The following is a 6,170-nucleotide window of genomic DNA, read 5'->3' on the forward strand; positions in this document are numbered from 1 at the left end:
TCTTACTGCTTCCCTTTGTTGTTTAGCCATGGTGGCTCTTTTTTGGTTCTCTTACTATGTTTTTTAATTTGGGGTATATATTTAAAGTGAGCCTCTATTATGGTGTCTTTAAAAAGTTTCCATGCAGCTTGCAGGGATTTGTAGTGAAATTCTGGGCATGTTCAATCCTGGTACAGTGTGGCCTGTTGCTCTCCAAGCTGTGACATTTCAGAGCAGGCAGGCTCCGTCCCTGGGGAGAGAATCCGCCCCTGGCTCTGGCTGGTGTGCAAATCCTGGCTCAGACCGTGTCCCTGAGACCGGGGACCCTGAAATTAGCATCTCTAGCCTCACACAGCCCAGTCGCTATGACTCTGGAGGACTCCCATCGACCCAGCCCCTGGCTCCTCATCTCTTTGACCCCTGGAAGCTCCTTCCCCACCCTGCAGCCCCAAGAGTGGGAGGGGGGGAAGAACCCCTGGGGCTGCAGAAGGGGCAGAGGGGCCCTGAGGGGCAGATGTGGGGGCTGGGCAGGGGGCAGAACTAACAGCCGGGCTGGGGACAGGCAGATGGGGGGGTGTCAGGGACACAGAATGACTCAATCAGGGTTTGGGGGGTTGGAGGAAGCTCCGCAGCAGCAGGGAGCATTTTGTACCAATCTGTGAGATTAGATCTCACTGGGGTCTCCCAGCCAGAGCTCCTGCCACAGGGACCCAAATCACCTTCCCCTGTAACTATGGGAGAGCCAGTAACACTGCAATTGTCACACAGGGGATGGGCAGGGAGAGTTCAAAAATCAGAAGATAAACCAGGATACGTTATATATTATTTTGAGCCCTCATGGTTTTTTTTTTTTGGGCGGGGGGGTCAATTTCATGATTTTGGGTTCTGACTCATGATTTTTAAGTTCTGGGGTTGGCAACACTGTGAGTGTCACGGGTTGGGGAGGGCGCAGGCTGGGCTGAACCAGAGGGAACAGAAAAAACAAAAGGAAAAGATCAAGTAAAACAAAATAAACAGAATCCTGGAGAAAGGGATATCAAACCAAGGAAAGGAAAACACTGGGAAGAGGGGAACAGCCAAAGGCAATGAGAGCTGAAGGGATAAACTCCGGGGAACGAATGGAGAACACGAAAGGGAAGGATCTGTTGTGACAGGGATCAGAGGAGAGTGGAAGACACAGAGAAATAAACAGGGATGGGAAATGAGAGCTAGAAAAATGGTGAGTCAAAATGAACAGTATGACGGAGAAGGGAGAAGAAAAGGGAACACAAGAGGGACAGAGATTGATAAAGCGTCACTGAAGTTGAGACTGTCACTCATTAATTTCATATGTTACTTCCTTGACTTTAATTACACTAAAATGGCAACAAAAGAAACTGTTCCCAAAACCTGTGGGACTCTTTTCCATTGTTGTGATTATTGAAGCTGCTTCTCAACTCCTTTGTACTCTGATGGGTATTTACAGTAAATAAAGCATGAAAGACAATTCTGATTTGTCCCTTTTGAATTTTCCAGCTGTAATTGTTGGGGGTAGAGTTGTGGGATTTGCTTCCCTAGTTGGTTGTGTGTCCCCAGCACCAATAGGGAAAATACCTGCATGTCCCTGGAATGGAAACTGGGGTTTTGCTGCTATCCAGCCTGTGCTCTCTCTTGTGCAGGCTATAGCCGTGTCAATCAGGAATTCCTCAGCTGGGCTCAGTGGAGAGGGGGCTGAATGCATGGTGCTGACTCTCCTCTTCATTTCCAGAGGTGTTGAATTTATTCAATGGTGGCTAAAGAGATATGAAATATGTTGTTTGCATTTCTTCTGCCCATCAGCCTTTGCTGAGACTGTCTCTGGGGATTTGTCTACACTAGGATGCAGGTTTTTCTCTCTCATTGTACCATCTGGGTGTAGACAAGGCAAGTGGTGGTTTCACCTCAGTGTAACTGGTCAAGAAAAATTCTGTGGGTTGAGGGGTGTTTGGGAGGGTGAACGATCACCTTCAGTAGCTACACTGAGGTGAAAGCATCACTTGCCTCATCTCCCCGGGGACTGTATAATGAGATCACTGCCTTGTGTTTGCCACTGCATTGAAAAAAAACCCCTACCCCTTCTCCTAGGGTGGCCATGAGCTAAAAGATGGGATCTAAAGGGAGAAAAAGGAGACACCCAACCTTTGGCCAGGTCTGGGTCTTTGCTTTCTGTGAGCTTCTAATGTAAGTGACTGGGGGTGGGATCCATGAAGGGACTCAGGTGTTACACTGCTGAGCATCACCTGCTCCTAAGTTTTAGGTGCCTAGAACATCACAAGAAGAACTCTGCGACCCCCACAGCCTGACTTAGATGCCTAGTCTCCCCCCACGATGAACGGAGACAGGCAGGTGCCTTACAATGCCACCCACAAGAGCCAGCACGCTAGGTGGGGAGCCATCTAAACTAGCCAATGGGAGATGCTAACAACAGGGGCGTATCCTAAACCCTGCTCCTCTCCCCAAGATAAGTGCCTGAGGCTGTGTCCACACGACAGCTGAAGTCGGCAGAATTTATGTTGCTCAGGGGTGTGACTAGACCAACCCCCTGACTGACGTACGTTACAGGGACATAAGGGCCGTTGGACAGGGGCGGCTGGAGCAGGCAGCAAGGCAGCGAGCAGAGGGGGTTGCAGCTACCTGGGTGTACCCCCTGGGGGCCAAGGGATCAGTATCTCCAGGGACGGTGGAGGGAACCATGGGTCAGCAACAAGGAGGGCCACGGCGGTCAGCAGGGCCGAAGCAGGAAAGGGGACCACCCTCACGGGAGATTTCGCCTTCTGGGCGGGGACCTGCTCTTCTTCCTCCCCCAGCCCTGCCCCGCGGCCAAGGGAGTGGGCTCGGGAATGGAGGCTGCGGAGGCCACGGCAGCAGCAGCGGAATCCGTGGCCGCCGCCATCGTCTGGCTTTGGTGGTGGCGATGGCAGTTGAGCCGGTGGCGGCGGTTGAGGCAGCCAGCGCCAGGGAGGGGGGAAGGGAGACTGAGAGGGAACAGCAGGGGCCTCCAGGGACGTCCCACCCCCTGAATCGCCCACCCCAGGAAGGGAGGCTCGGGACAGCCACTAGGGCAGGGAACAAAGGGAATGGAGGGAAAGGGGGGGAAATGGTGACCACACCCCCCTCGCTCGGCTGAAAGCAGGGTGGGGGGGGCACCCACAGAAAGGGACACAGGAAACAAGGAACACAACGCCCAGCTCAGGAGGAAGAAACCAGCTCCCCTGGCTGCACTAAGTGGGGGACGGGAGCCTCCGTGAGGGGAATAACTGAGGGAGGGAGGGGAATTCTAAGCGCCTACAAAAGGAACGGGGGCACGCAGGCAAAAAGGGTAAACGGGGAGAGGGGGGGCAAACAGGAAGGGAGCGGAATGAAGGGGGAGACGGGGACAAGTATGCCACAGGCCGGGAACAGAAAACAGGGTGGGCTCAAGGGCAACCAAACTGAAAAAGGGGGAATGGGGCTGGCAACAACGCCTGCACCGTGGGACAAGGGCAAGGCAAGCAAACTAACCAAGGACCAAGAAAGAGACCCCACAAAAAACAGAGCAGGGCAAAATGGAGCCAACAGGGTGGCTAGAAGGGGAGTGGGCGGGGCAGGCAGCAAAGGGAAAGGGGACAAACAGCTGCAAGGGCAGGACAGGGGGCAAGGCAGAGGGGAAAGGAGCCCACTGGCCTAATACAGCTCAGGGAATGAGGGCAAAGCCAAAGGAGAAAAGGAAAAATGCACTCCCCTGCTGCTCCAACCCCCCGGGAGAGTAAGCAGGGGAGGCAGGCAGCTGGGGCAAGTGTGGAAAAGCCCCTAGCAGTAAATGGGGCAGGAAAGGGAGCGGCAGCAGAGGTGGTATCAGAAAGGGGGGGAGGGTGAACCAGGGGCAGCTGCCTCAACTGCCAATCACAGAGGCAGGCCCCCACAGCTGCAACCAATAAGGGAAGGAAGGCCCGCTATAAAAGGCGAGAGCTTAGACAGTGTTACCTGGGTAGAAAGGCTTTGAACTGCAAAGGGGTAACACTGCTGTACTAGAGAGTCTCTAGAAACACAGTGCAAAGGTACTGATAGTCTGCTGGGCCTAATTAGATACTGGGGCTATCACCTGCCTTCATCAGGGGTAACTAAAGAAAGCAGAGATCCCCTGAAGGACCACATCAAGGACTGGTGACATCACCATTAGCACCTGACTGCACAGACTGGCCTAGTGTCTGGGGGGAGGGTCAGTGAGATGATTATCTGAGAAACTCTGTGTCTGTGCGTGTCTATCTGTCTCCTTATTCTTTTCTCCCAGGTTCTGACTGCAGAGGAAAAAGTTTGCCCAGTAGCAAAGGCACTAAGTTACCCTGAGCAGACCCAGGTTTGTTTCCCTGCTCTGTGTGAACTCAGGCAAGTCATTTATTCTGTCTGGGGCTGAATGTCCCCTCTTTTAAAATGGGGGAAATAGCCATTCCCTATCTCACAGCAGCAGAGGCTGGGGGCAGGGGGCACATGGGGTCATGTGTCCCCCAGATTTGCTGCTTGGCTGGTATTGAGTCTGCTCACACAGACTGAGCATGCTTAGTAACATCAGCTGAAGGCACTCCCCTCACCCTGCCTCCCTTTCTCCTCTTCTCCCCCCACCCCCCAAAAACAATGAGCAGGTATTGGCTGTCTCTGCACAGTAGTATGGTGAGGCTAAGCACATTGGCATTTGTGAGGTGCTCAGACAGGGCAGTGATGGGGGCCAGGTAAGGACCTGCAAGCGCTAGAAGTGCAGCTGTTTCCTGTCGCATCAGATCACAAAAACATCACATTATGGTTGTTACAAACTTTCCTTGTTTCACACTGACTCTTTCACGAGCTGGTGTTTCTCTTTATGCCCCAGCTCCTGGAATCCTGTGATTACATGACAATCTCAGCTCTCACTTTAACAAAGGTCAGTTTCTTGCTCTCATGGCTGAGTAGAAAAAGTTGAGAACATGACCACAGTGAATCATGAACGCTCAGAAACAAACAAACACTCCAGAATGTAATTTTTTAGAAGAAAAACCCTCTTGTTTTCTTCAGCCAACCTCAAGATTTTTGATTACGTGCTGCTGGCAATACTGCATTGGCAGTGATCACTTCGTGTTTTCAGGCCTGGCTTCTCCAGCAAAGGCTCTAATGACCTAAACATAAAAATGAACATTCTAATTTCTCTCTTTACTTCACCCTTACTCCAGGGGGCCTGTGCTCATTTGTGGCTTGGCCCACAGCCTGGCCCTATGCGCATTCCCACACCTTGCCCTCTCTGTTTCCCTTTCCATTGACTGTGCTGTTTTAGATAAATGATGGCATTACATTTAAGGCCTGAATTCTCCCAGTACTGCCAACTGCAAACTTTTAAAAATCATTAGAACTCCTGCAATGATTGCCTTAAAAACCATGAGACTTCAAAATAATAGTTAATAATAAATGTTGGGTTCTTTCTATTTGCTGTCTGGCTTCTCAGACTTTTAGGTTGCATTCAGAAAACATTGTTTTTCTCTGCAATCAAGAAAGCTAGAAACTTCCTTTGTTTAGGAAACAAAGGCCAAGAGTCTCACCTCATCACATGCTTCCAGGAGCTGGTGCTTTAACCAACACACCAAATAGCCGGCAAAACCATGCTCTGAAGTGTCCCTAGCCTCTGTTGGGAATGAGTGACGGGGATGGATCACTGGATGATTACCTGTTCTGTTCATTCCCTCTGAAGCACCTGGCATTGGCCGCTGTCAGAAGACAGGATACTGGGCTAGATGGACTATTGGACTGACCCAGTCTGGCCGTTCTTATGTTCATAAGACTTGTTATAATATCATGAATGCTGGCAACACTTTTGACACTGCGTCTCCTTTACACTGAGGGTGAGTTGCCTTAGCATATGTCAGAATCAGGCCTTTGAAACGTTGATTCCAGCTTAACCAAGTTTTTGGCCTGTGAATTGAATATCCCTAGACTTGGAAGGATTAGATGTTATCAGTAGATGTCAGTAAATGTTGATTTCACTGTACGCACAAACCATGGAGAAACATTTCCATTGATAAGTGAAATTTTCAAATAGCCACAGTAAGGAAAATGCTGCTTGAGAACTTAGTAGAGTTTGATTTAAGGAGATTTACTTCATATGTTTTGACATGTGATGTTGACAATTTGTGTTTTAACAGTTACACTTTTTAATTTTTTCAAGCTGTGTC

The sequence above is a fragment of the Eretmochelys imbricata genome, chromosome 14, assembly GCF_965152235.1.
Source record: "Eretmochelys imbricata isolate rEreImb1 chromosome 14, rEreImb1.hap1, whole genome shotgun sequence".
NCBI lineage: Eukaryota > Metazoa > Chordata > Testudines > Cheloniidae > Eretmochelys > Eretmochelys imbricata.